The sequence below is a fragment of the Oncorhynchus masou genome, chromosome 23, assembly GCF_036934945.1.
Source record: "Oncorhynchus masou masou isolate Uvic2021 chromosome 23, UVic_Omas_1.1, whole genome shotgun sequence".
Lineage (NCBI taxonomy): Eukaryota > Metazoa > Chordata > Actinopteri > Salmoniformes > Salmonidae > Oncorhynchus > Oncorhynchus masou.
The window spans coordinates 28,948,219-28,961,783 of record NC_088234.1 but is presented as its reverse complement, the minus strand read 5'-3'; the positions used below and the strand labels follow the sequence as shown (position 1 = coordinate 28,961,783).

The 13,565-nt window shown below is 45.6% G+C and overlaps 1 protein-coding gene across 5 annotated transcripts in view; it reads left to right on the top strand.

Moving 5' to 3' along the window:
* The first annotated feature begins 270 nt into the window (after nt 1–270).
* LOC135510695 (neurexin-2-like) overlaps nt 271–13,565 on the top strand; it is a 977,907-nt gene continuing 964,612 nt past the window's right edge. For 4 of the 5 annotated variants that reach the window (XM_064931817.1, XM_064931819.1, XM_064931816.1 and 1 more), the window contains exon 1: nt 272–494. The gene's annotated coding sequence lies outside the window, so the exon portion shown is untranslated. Of the gene's footprint in view, nt 495–13,565 lie in introns of all 5 variants that reach the window. The other variant, XM_064931818.1, reaches the window with a different exon arrangement.

The following is a 13,565-nucleotide window of genomic DNA, read 5'->3' as shown; positions in this document are numbered from 1 at the left end:
AATAACCGGTGCCCCCGCACATTGACTATCGGTACCCCCCCGTATATAGTCTCGCTATTGTTATTCCACTGTGGATCTTTAATTACTTGTTACTTTTATTCTCTTATTCTTATTTGCAGACACAGGAGGCAGATGGTTGGAGTCTTACAATGTTAATTATTCCAAAGGGGTAGGCAAGAGAATGGTCGTGGACAGGCAAAAAGTTCAAAACCAGATCAGAGTCCAGGAGGTACAGAGTGGCAGACAGGCTCGTGGTCAAGGCAGGCAGAATGGTCAGGCAGGCGGGTACAAAGTCCAGAAACAGGCAAGGTTCAAAGCCGGGAGGACTAGAAATAGGAGAATGCAAAAAGCAGGAGAACGGGAAAAACCACTGGTTGACTTGGAAACATACAAGACGAATTGACACAGAGAGACAGGAAACACAGGGATAAATACACTGGGGAAAATAGGAGCAGGTGAAACAGATCAGAAACTGCATTGTTGGTTCGGTGCTCGTAAGTAAGCATTTCACTGTTGTATTTGGCTCATGTGACTAATACAATTGCATTTGATTTGATTTTACTGATTATGAGATTCAATGACTTCCAGCATGGCTGTGGGTTCAGGGTTATTATGTTGTAGTAAATTTTACTCCCTGTGTGTAGGGTACTGATGAACACAGTTAATTTCAAAAACACATGATGTATCTATGAATCTAGCTTTTCTCTAAATTCTGCGCTGATTTTTAGTGTTTAATGTTTACTCTTTTGACAATCATTGTCCGTCTCTCTCTTGGTTAGCCACAACCCCTCCTCCTCTCATACGGACACTCTATTCACATACAATCATTATCTGATCATGTATATTGTGATTGCCTCCAATATAATTTGTGTTACAGTAACGAGCAGAATATTTCGTGGTTCCTTCCCCCAAAATATCTAGACAATGTGCATTGGTATGAGAGAGAGACACACAGAGAGAGAGGAAAGGTGAGAGACACACAAACAGAAATAGGCACACAGATAGACAGATCAACCAACTGACTCACAGAGAGAGAGAGAGAAATAAAATTAAAAAGTGATCAACGCACTTCAAGAAAGGTTTAGTAGGAGTCACAGCTCTGTCACGCTCCCCTATTACTCCTTTGTTCTTTCTTTCCTACCTTCTTTCTTTCCTTCCTTCCACACACGAGTTCTCACTCATTCCCTAATTAGTTTAATGAGAGAAGATGAGACGCTCACCTCTCCAGACTTGAGGAGAAGGAAGGGTAGAAGAGGGGAGGGAGGAAACGGATCTGCCTGAAGTACTTCTACTTCTCTCCACAGCAGCCATGATAAGGAATCTATGCTTATGTCCCAAATGGCACCTATTCAGGTCACTTTGTTTGACCAGGGCTTATGGGGATCTTGTCAAAAGTAGTGCACTACATAGGGGATCATTTGGGACACAAATAAGAAGTCTATGAGAGATCGGGTAAGGCGATTTGGGATGTTGAGATGCAATTATCACACTTACCGGATTCAATTATCGCTTTTATCGCTTTGGTGTTTATACGTGGTGTTATTGTACACAAACTAGTGTTTGTGTGTTGTGTGTGTGTGCTAAAAACACACACACCTTGTTCTGAAAATGAGAAAGGAGTCCACAGTGCTTGGTGTTCAACTATCCTGTAAATGTGTCTGACCATGGGAAAAGGTGTATTTTTGATGATACTGTGTAAATACAACATTTTGGGCTTGATCAACCGAAGACCAGGTTTTAGGTACATAAATAGAGGCGTTGGATGACAGAGCCACTCCAACAGATGGTACCATGCAGACAGAGAAAAGGCTGTGCGATGCACATGCACAGAAGCTTTACCCTGGGGTTGATCCCCCTTCTTGCGCACCCCTTTCTCACCCAATAGGAGCCTGGCAGGTTAAAGGTTTCCGTCACTCCTCTGTTGAGGCTATGAAGAAAAAGAGAGAAAGAGCGAGAGAGACTTGACTTTCTTTATTGAAACTTTCATTTCATTTTTTTTAACTCACCACCCCCTTAAAAATAAAACACCAAAATATATCCTGTACTGCATACATGTACCCTACTCAACTTTCTATCTACCACATGATACAAACCAACATAGCAATACCCAAAACAACTCACCACTTCTACAACCGTATATCCAAAACATCTTCCCCAGCTATACAGACAGTCCCCCCCAACACACCATATCTCTACACTTTTTATCATTCTATCGTACTCAAACTCAACCCTAAGGCGCACAGAGACCATCCCATTAAACAATAGTAAAGGGTATGTTATCCCCCCACCTTTGACCCTGTTCCTCCTTGTCAGCCAAATAGCCAACTTCGCCTGAGCAAACAGAAGATTTAACAAAACACATTTGGCCTTCTCCTTAATCGAATACCTGTATCCCATTATAAACATCCCAACAGTAAAAACCACCCCCAACCTCTCACACAGACATTCCAACAGAGACATTAGTGGCATTAACCTGGTGCACACAGAAAACACATGAATCACAGATTATTTCATTACACGGAAAGGACACCCCTGCCCGATTCCCGGTTCAACCCGTGCAAACCAGCTGTTAGTGGCCAGGGCTCCATGAAGAACCCTCCACTGGAGGTCCCCTGACCTCTTTGATACTGGGGCTTTGTAGAGCCCCCTCCATCTAAAACCCACCATACTCTCCGCCCCCTATACCTCCTGCCACTGATGTGCCTTCACTCCTGTTAGGCTCCTAATGTTCCTAACCTTAACGCAGAGGTTGTAGAGGGCTTTACCTCCCAGGCTCGGGGTGTTAAAATCTAACAAGTCCTCCAAACCCCCTTGCCAGTCTCCAGTCTCTGCCATCACCTGCAGTGGCGGAAACATTGGTGGCCCCTCCCACTTTGGCCGCTCAAACACCCCCCCTTAACGGCTCAGACAGTGCCTCCTGGACCTCCTCCAAGAATCTGGACCTCCTCCAGTTCTTAAGTTCACACAAGTCCCCTTTTTTTGGGCAGGAGAGTCAGATCCGTCCGACGGCAGCTCATTGGCACCTCTCCTACCACGACGCATTCACGCAACACGCAAAAGAAGTCCTGTCCAATTATTCCCCAGAATTTTTTTATGTAACTCCACTGGGAGTCCATCGACCCCCGGTCCACAGTCCGCTCCCACAGTTCCCCACCACAGAGGTCACCCGCCCATCAGACAGCCATAGGCAATGCATACCCTTGGTTTCACTGCTCTGTCTTTCCAAACCAAAGAAGAAGGAGCTGGGAGCATCCATCTCCTTGAGCATGTAGAACCTCTCTCTTACAAGTGCTCCCTTCGCTTTAACCTGGGAAAAACTGCCCAGGTCCCTACGTAATTCAGCTAAATTAGCCTGAAGGCCTACATTGCCTTGCCCCACCATCTCTACCTCCATCTCACTAATACTACGCTCTAGTTCCCCCAATACTCTCGTAGCCTCTTAGGATGAGCGAGCTGGACTTTCCCCACATCCCACCATTGACTCAGAGACTCATACTCTTCTCTTCGCTCCCCCACCTTTCCCAAAAGGTCTGGAAACCTGAGAAAAAAGTGGCATCATGTAAGAGCTTTACATTGAACTTCCAATAGGATGCCTGCCGGGGCCCTGGTGAAATAGATTGCCGAGCCATGGATATGCGGTGATCCGAAAACCCCACAAGGGAGAATGGTAGCGACCAACAGCCTATTGCTCTGATTCCTGGACATGAAAAACCAAGCAAGTCGGGCTGCACTCACCCTAGCCCCAAAAACCTTTACCCATGTATACTGTCTTGTGTTGGGATGTTTAGTTCTCCAAACATCCACTAGGTCAAACTGATTAATGATGTAACTTAACACTCTCACTGAATGAGACTTTTCCCAATTTCTGTCTTTGTAAAATCTATTGTACAGTTCCAGACCCCTCACAGGCGCTACCTGTGTGAGTTCCTGTCTAAGACCCCCAACTAGAACCCCCCTCTCACTCCCTGTGATAGGCACATACACATTTATGAAGACAAAACCCATGTTGTTAATTTCTGCTTTTACAACAAGCAGCCTACCCCTACACACCTCCCTTGAGGAGCACATTTTTACAGACAGACCAGGTACAAAAATAATTTGTCCCATGGCTCAAGACACTTGCCCCTTTCCACCAGAGCCCCCAATTGACTTAATTCAACACATCACTATGCGTCTCATGCAGAAACAACACTTTTATTTGTTTTACATATTCACCCAACACACTCTTCTTTCCCACATCTCTGGCACCATTTATATTGAGCGAGCCTACCCGAAGAGTCTCCGTAAGAAGTGGGAGAAAAGCCAGCAGAGAAAGAGACCAAAAGCAAAGCTCAAAAAGCCCCAGTGTCAGAAAGAAACCAGTGTCTGAAGGTAGACCCTTGCGCACTGTTGTGACCCACTTCCTCAACCTAAACTGTTTCCTGGGTGAGTGGACACCATGCCCCTCATTTTTCATAGCATGTTGTACTGATCTGACAAACTTTCTCAGATCAGAAAAAAGCCCCAAGTTTAACTTCTTTCCCCTTGGTCTCATTCAGGAACCTTGTCAGTTCTCTCAACATGTACTTTGACCCCTCTGCTTGACTGGCTGTCAGCTCCGGACCCATTGAAGAGGAGTCTGAAAAAATTAAACATGGTGCCTTTGACCACACCCTTTTTCCTTTTCTGCTTGACACCCTCCTCCTCCCCCCTAGTCTGTTACACTTCCCCACTATACTCTCCTCATCCACGAGCATAACCTGACTAGACCCAGCCTCATCTACATCACCCTTCATAGCATGACTAGGTCCAGCCTCATCTACACCACCCTCCATAGCATGACTAGGCCCAGAATCATCGACGCCACCCTCCATAGCATGACTAGGCCCAGAATAATCGACACCACCCTCCATAGCATGACTAGGCCCAGAATCATCGACACCACCCTCCATAGCATGACTAGGCCCAGCCTCATCGACACCACCATCTCTCGCCTGACTAGGCCCAGCCTCATCTACACCACCATCTCCAGCCAGACTAGGCCCAGCCTCATCTACACCACTATCTCTAGCCTGACTAGGCCCAGCCTTATCTACACCACCATCTCTAGCCAGACTAGGCCCAGCCTCATCTACACCACCATCTCTTGCATGACTAGGCCCAGCCTCATCTACACCACCATCTCTTGCATGACTAGGCCCAGCCTCATCTACACCACCATCTCTAGCATGACTAGGCCCAGCCTCATCGACACCACCATCTCTAGCCTGACTAGGCCCAGCCTCATCTACACCACCATCTCTAGCCTGACTAGGCCCAGCCTCATCTACACCACCATCTCTAGCCTGACTTGGCCCAGCCTCATCTACACCACCATCTCTTGCATGACTAGGCCCAGCCTCATCTACACCACCATCTCTTGCATGACTAGGCCCAGCCTCATCTACACCACCATCTCTAGCCTGACTTAGCCCAGCCTCATCTACACCACCATCTCTTGCATGACTAGGCCCAGCCTCATCTACACCACCATCTCTTGCATGACTAGGCCCAGCCTCATCTACACCACCATCTCTAGCCTGACTTGGCCCAGCCTCATCTACACCACCATCTCTTGCATGACTAGGCCCAGCCTCATCTACACCACCATCTCTAGCCTGACTTGGCCCAGCCTCATCTACACCACCATCTCTAGCCTGACTAGGCCCAGCCTCATCTACACCACCATCTCTAGCCTGACTTGGCCCAGCCTCATCTACACCACCATCTCTAGCCTGACTTGGCCCAGCCTCATCTACACCACCATCTCTTGCATGACTAGGCCCAGCCTCATCTACACCACCATCTCTTGCATGACTAGGCCCAGCCTCATCTACACCACCATCTCTTGCATGACTAGGCCCAGCCTCATCTACACCACCATCTCTTGCATGACTAGGCCCAGCCTCTGCAGTCTGCATCTCATTAGCCCCTGCACGCTGACCCCGATTTCCCCCACTGGCATTTGTGCCCTCACCTTGTCTACGGCCTTTATGTGGGCACGCAAAGCTCTTATGCCCCAAATCCCCACACTCAAAACACCGTAGACTATCTGTGCTGGCAAACCCTGCATAGAGCCCTTCCCCATGCCTCACTTTAAAATGCACATTTAGCTGTTGCTCATTGTTATTCAGAAACATAAACACTTTCCTCCGGAACAAAACAACGTGCTTAACGGCATCTGCCTGTTCACCGACTGCAAGCAGAACCTCCTCCACTTTAACTCCATTCTCAGGAACACACCTGAATCCATGCCATATCGACAGCGTCTCCTCCATGCTAGGCTGAGAAGCCATCGTGCACACCACACCTTCCAAACCCCAGGAAACTTACTCTGTCCTCTTCCACCCTAACTTTGAAAAAACCTGCAGATACCACTAAAACAAATAGTGCATTAACCCTCCATCATAGAAAATAAAAGACCAAGAATAGAATCAAGAAAGTTAGTTAGGACAGAGTCCTCCACACCAAACACTCAAACTCCCAAAAACTCCCAGCATGCACTGCGAGAGAGAGAGTCCCCTGTACATATCAGAGAAAGAGCAGTAGCCAATTTGAGCTTGAGCACTGAGCGTTCACTAGCACCCCCACAGGCCAACCTCTGTAAGGAGAGTAGACGGTCTGAATTCCAAATGGCACCCTATTCCCTATATAGTGCACTACTTTTGACCAGGACCTAGGGTGCCATTTGGAATGCAATGCCCTGGTCAAAAGTAGCACACTCTATAGGTAATAGGGTGCCATTTGGGATTCACACACACACAGAAATATGGGTGAGCTGATACTATCTACAGTTCAGAAAGACAAGAGTACTGTTGAACTGGCTGTTCTGCTGACTACAGACTTCAGCCTGAAGGGTCAGCAAAGAAGAAGGACAAAACAGATGTCAAGGAACATAATGATGCCTATGGCATGTGGGAAAACGCATGCAGAGACGGAGGGATGCGATTCAAGGTAGCTTCTGACAGCAGTCACTTTGACAGTCCCTAAAACAAGAGGACAAACTGGACACACACAGCTTAAAGGGTAGTTAGAGGGAAGGATGTGCCTTGGCTTAAATGTTACATGTCAATTACTGCAGTGGAGGGTGATGATTGGGCAGAGACTCCCAATCCCCCGCCCCCCTCGTCAGGGTCTGACACTTCTTAGCCTGTCAGTCAAGGGGACATTCTGTAGACGGTCTGGACAACGCGTCACCTTCCCCTCTCAAATGGAAGACATTTTGTAAACAACCTTACGGTACAGCTTCGAAAACCACAGCCAAGTCTTTGAGTCGAGGTAAACAGGAAACGAGCAGTTTGGTTTGTTACTTGACTTGTTCAAGCTCTCCAACTTCTCTCGTTCAGGGTTTTACCCATGCATCCATAACATTCACAATCACCTTGATTAAAAAGTGTAGCGGCAAGCTAGACGAGACAAAAGTACGATCCATCAGGGTGTAAGAAGAGCTATCAAAAACAAAAGCGAGAGACAACCCGCGTGCTCTGTCTTCCAGCAAGACGCAAGGAAAACACTTCAAACAACTGACAAAACTTTGTCAGAAAGAGATATTTTATTCATGCCATCAGTAAGAGAAGCCGAATAGAGCTGCACTTTTGATCCCGAACCTTGAACGTCCCGCTCCTGCAGGATTAGCCGGGGTCTTTGATGAGCTGGGTAACGCGTCTGTTGACATCACTCTTGACATGGCGGGTAGTGGGATGGGAGGAAAGATGACATTCATCACCAGAAAGGACCTTGTATCCACTTTGAGTGACACAATATGCTCCTTAAATTAGCACCTCCCACTTTTGACTTTGTGCGCTGTCGAAGCTTATTAAGGCTGTGTGATTGTCCTTGAAGGGGACAGACTTCCTGTGTGATATATTGGTTTTTATTTTGGTTTGTTTTAGATATTTGTGCCTTCACTTTCCCTCCAGGCCTCGATCCCCAATGTTGTATGAAGGCTTTATTTTGGTTTGTTTTAGGTTTTTCAGCCTTTTTCCTGTCCTTCTGTCTCACAGCTGTTCCAGCAGTTTAAAAAGACAGATCTCCAATATCATATTTGGGTTTTATTTAGGTTCACTTTAGATGTTTCTATTTTTTCTCATAGTACTACTCTGTTGTTGAAACGGAAACGATCTGAGCTGCAGGCTGAGCTGCAGGAAATGAAAGGTACATTTATGGGCCATTAGGAGGTCAATAGAAAACGCTTAAATTATGCACCACTCACAATTGAGCCATACATCAGGACAGAGAAAAACACATTGGCTACAGATGTGACCAGAAGACAGCTCCTGTCATGAATTGACATTTTGTGTACGTGAGCATGTGTGGTGAGGAGTCGTGTATGTGTGTGTGTGTGTGTGTGTGTGTATCTGGGTGTGTGCGTGCGCGGGGTGGGGAGGGTGTGCACTCGAAGGTGTGTGTGTGTGTGTTTCTGACTGCATGCACGAATATGTGTGTGAGACTGTGCATGTGTTACTAATTACAATGTCTGGGTGATGTCTGTGCGTGCGTGTGGGGTGTGTCTGGGTCTCGGCTTCTCGTCGTGTTCTCTTTGATATCCCGGGGTGTTGGCAGTTTTGTCCCTCTACGTTTAAATTGTGTTTTTTTTTGACGACCATGAGTGACAGACAAGAGGTGAGGGGAGGAGGGGTGAGGAAGAGGGAAGGCGGTATGAGTCAGGAACAAACGCCCAGTACTCACCGTCTGACAAACTCCATCAATGTGGCCTGATGGGAAGAGACAGGCCGTGTCAGAACACAGGAGCTGCAGTTTCATCATCCCGGTCAAGATCAGAATTAGAGGGAAAGTCGTCACCGAGCACAAGAAGACATACTATGCTTCGTACCAATTGACTTCGAATTGTGGGCCAGAACAACAAAGAACAGATCAGAGTTTGGAGACATGGCGGTCCCCGTTCAATCAAGACCGCAATCCACATTAAGTACTAAACGGTTTAGATGCATTCTTCTGTCACACAATTCCGATTGTTGTACTGATCATATGTATCAAATATGTATCAAACGTGTATTATTGCAGAGTAAGAGGAATATTGATCTATATTCTCATTAAACAGCAAACATTTTGGAATTTTTGAAGCGCAAACTATTAACTGTACACTGGCATTATTGAGTGGTGCATGCATTATATACCATGAAGTCTGTCACAGTGTCTCCTTCCATGATTAAGATATGTCAGTGTATAAAGCTATGGTTAGTTGGTCCAGTCTGGCCCAATGTGTCTGTAGTTCCTGACTGGGCAGGAAGTGGACTTGCCATGCAGTCCCAGATGGCAGCCCAAGGGAGTGGGACCTGATTCAGTGAGTGGGCCGTCTCGAGGAAGTGTTGTAAGGGCTTTATAGTACAGTAAAGTATAGAACTTACCTCAAATGTGAGGTTGTTCAATCAGGCAGGCTGCAATTGATTCAGCTTGCCAGGTTGCCCAATGGATTACTCCCAAAAGTACAAAACCCTATCTTTCTGGCACTCCAGTCAGGCTCTATCAAAATGCTCCTAAGTATTTGAAAGATAACAAATACTAATCGAACCCAGGTACTGTGTGTGTGTGTGTGTGTGTGTGTGTGTATTTTACTGTATCACCTCATAACCAGTTATTTTCCAAAATAAATGGAAGCAATGGAATTAAACATAGACATTCTCCTGGGTGTTTACAGAACGGTAAGCTGAATGCTTTGACGTCTCAGCAAAAAGTTAGACACATAAAACACGTTGTTTGGTATTTGTTCTAACTTGAATTACAAAGAAACAATGTTTGTCTCATTAGTAGTTCCGGGGCCTCAAAGGTTTATAAGGCAACACTCAAGAAAAAGCGGAGAGATCATTAATTTATTAATTTCTTAGTTTGTTTGTTTTTCCAAGCTTCTCGTTAGCACTGCCAGCTTGATATTTTTGGATTATTAATCACGGAGCCAACGGCACGCATGAAGAATGAGCTTGTTTGATTCATAATATCCATTTCTGAAAAATATTGCTTTCTTTTGCTTTTCTTTCATACTTGTTTGTAAAAGAGGCCTTCCAACGCAGATATGCAACAGAATAAGTCTGGTAGTGCATCCCATGTTTTATGAAGAGATGAGGCAATGACAATGGAGGAAGGTTGTTGCATGACTCATGATGAGCAGTAGTGATGTCCTGATCGTACTTTGAATACAAAGATAAAAATGAACACAAGACATTTTGTGAACCTCTCAAGAAACGATTTCACTGCTTACAGATTTAGACAACGGGAACATTTGAAGAGAGGAACAGTTAACCAAAATCAGGTGCGGGAAATCAACAAAACAACGATGACGACATAAAGAGCTCAAATCCCAACCTTAATGCATCACAAGGGGAGATGTCTTCTCTAATGACATTACTGATAGCCCAGAAGAGATGACGTTACATTAGCGTGGTGTGCTCCACTTTCCGGATGCCCCAGAAACCATCTTCTCTCTCTGTCTACTCTCTCTCGCCCACTCTATATCTATCTATCACCCCTTTCTCTGCCTGTCCCCTTCTCGCTTTCTCTCCCCTCTCTTTCTCGCTCTCTCTCTCTTTCCTTCTCTCTCGCTCGCTCACTCTCTCTCTTTCCCTCTCACTCTTTCTCACTCTCACCCACTCTCTCTGTATCACCCTCTCTCTCCCCTCCCTCCCGCTCTCCCTCCCCTCCCTCCCCTCTCTCGATCTCCCACAGGAGCTACCTCCAGGAAATCCCGGCGTAGAGTGAAGATATTTGAACACATTCAGAACACGTTCTCCCTCACCTCTCCGGTGTTCACTCACTCTGGTACAATTAGCACATTAAAGGAGAAGTGTCTCCGACAGCCACGGTACAGACACTACGCGGCCACGGAGTGTGTCGCTGACGTTCAGGGATGTTACAAGTGCAAGCTCCTGGCTTAGAATAGGGGCACTCCGGCAGCTGAGAGTGTGAGAGTATGTGTGAGTGTATGCATGTGTGTGTACAAAGAATGCGTACACTACAAAACATGATTAACACCTTCCTAATATTGAGTTGCAGTGTATATGCCCCTTGATTTACATATACTCAATAGACTGTACAGTATATGAGCTGTCACAACTAACACAACTAACTACTCAGCTGCTTGGTGTAAGGGATTTCTTCCATTTTTTTTTTTTTTTTTTTTTTTTTTACCTTTATTTAACCAGGCAAGTCAGTTAAGAACAAATTCTTATTTTCAATGACGGCCTGGGAACAGTGGGTTAACTGCCTGTTCAGGGGCAGAACGACAGATTTGTACCTTGTCAGCTCAGGGGTTTGAACTTGCAACCTTCCGGTTACTAGTCCAACGCTCTAACCACAAGGCTACCCTGCCGCCATTGACGGAGAGTCGGACCAAAGCGCAGCGTGGTTATTTTGATTCATGTTTTAATAAATCATTTCACATGAACAAACCTACAAAAACAAGAAATGTGAAAACCCTAACAGTCCTATCTGGTGCAAACACAGAGACAGGAACAATCACCCACAAACACACAGTGAAACCCAGGCTACCTAAGTATGATTCTCAATCAGAGACAACTAATGACACCTGCCTCTGATTGAGAACCATACTAGGCCGAAACATAGAAATACCCAAAATATAGAACAAACAAACATAGACTGCCCACCCAACTCACGCCCTGACCATACTAAATAAAGACAAAACAAAGGAAATAAAGGTCAAACGTGACACTTGGTGGTTAATGGCAGGCAAACTACAGTCTCCAAAGGTGACTGGGCCAGAAAGTAGACCCAAGCCATTTGTGCTCAGGGATACCATTCTATAGGGAGCTACTTAGGTCAGATAGAGGTCTTAGCTGGTGCAATGATATTGTTATTTGAATAATATGTCAGTTGCATCTTGGGGGAAAAAAAGAGTCTGTGTAGTATTTTCATTGTCTCTTAGGCTTCTGACACACCATAATGTACATAAAGAGGGAGACAGATTGATGCGAGTGATTTTCCATGGGACTAGCTATTAAATATTGATCCTGTACAAAAGGTACTTTGCAGAGCAAACTAAACCATCAGCATGAATGAAGATCACATGCCTCCCCTCGTGTACAGAGATATTAGATGATCACACACTCTGTGATGTCGCTCTCGACCTCCCTTGGAGTTGGGGAGCTGGAGAAACAAGTATTTTTAGTATCATCACACCCTCAGGATTAAAAATATAGTTCTAGGGGATATACTGTATTTTCTCTTCTCTATGGATATCTGGAGCCCTCTTCTATTTCATACACTACGAAAACATGAAATTATTCATGTGACTGTATTTACTTGGCATTGCACGATTGAACCAATTCATTTGCATTTTTACACATTAGTCATTTATCAGACACTCTTATCCAGAATGTAAATGTGCACACATGTTCAGACATTTTCAAACACCATGCTCTACCAACTAAACCAAATGGGACCGTTCAATAGGTTTAGAGAATTTCTATGAATTTCGCAATTCTTCCGATTCTTGATTTATTCGAGTGCATTACCTTCACTTCAATACGAAATTATACCCTCTCTAGTGGCCAGGTAAGGGGCCAAGAATAGCAGACAGGGTCAACTGGTGTGAGTGTGTGTGTGTGTGTGTGTGTGTGTGTGTGTGTGTGTGTGTGTGTGTGTGTGTGTGTGTGTGTGTGGGGGGGGGAGGTCCTGCGTAAATGTGTGTCACAGCGAAAATCATACCACATCAATACCACATCGACATCCCCTCTCCAACCTCCTGCATGCCTCAACTAAGGAGGCCAATTTTCTCTCTGTCTGTCTCCCTCATTCCTGTTCTCAGCCTATTTTCTTCAACTGCTTCAGTCAGACAAGGGCCATTCTAGAAGGTTAGAGGAAGTTCTGTTCTCTTCTTAACCCCTTACTCCTCGGCCCCTAAAGAACAATGATTCCTCTGATCTATGTGTGACTGTTGTGTACCTGTTCTTCCTCCTCTGCCTGGGGTTCACGAGGGTATCCGTGCTCTAGCACTCACCTCATTCCCCAGGGCATGGCAGCAAGGCCCATTAGCGTTAGTGCTAAACGCTAGCTGCCAATGTGACCGTGCAGCTGAAGGACCAAACTGGAGGGAAAAGGTTTCACTGCTTTACCAAGGTTCCGCTGGCTGGTCAAGCGTGTTTTCATAACTGGTCGGTGTGCTGTCGGAACAAAATTTGGATGTGTCCTCAGACTAAGTTTTTACTATTTCAAATTCAATCTTATTTTGGATGTATTGATGTGCTAAATATTGTGTTTTGACCTTATTTACATTTTTACCATCTTAAAATGTTGTTCTTGTTTTCACGGATCACTGTAATAACTCAAAAGGAAATGTACAAACACTGGTTCCCACCACATGAATACTTTACGAGATAAGACAGCTAACACCATACCATGGTCTGACCACAAAATCACAAAAGGCACTAGAAAATAGTGATCGGGCCATTGAGTTACAGGTATGTCCCCCTGGGACGCTGTACCTCTCTCTACTCCAATTCACACAAAGACACTCGCGTACACACACCCATCACGCACACACAGACAGACACGCGCGCACACAGACACACACACAC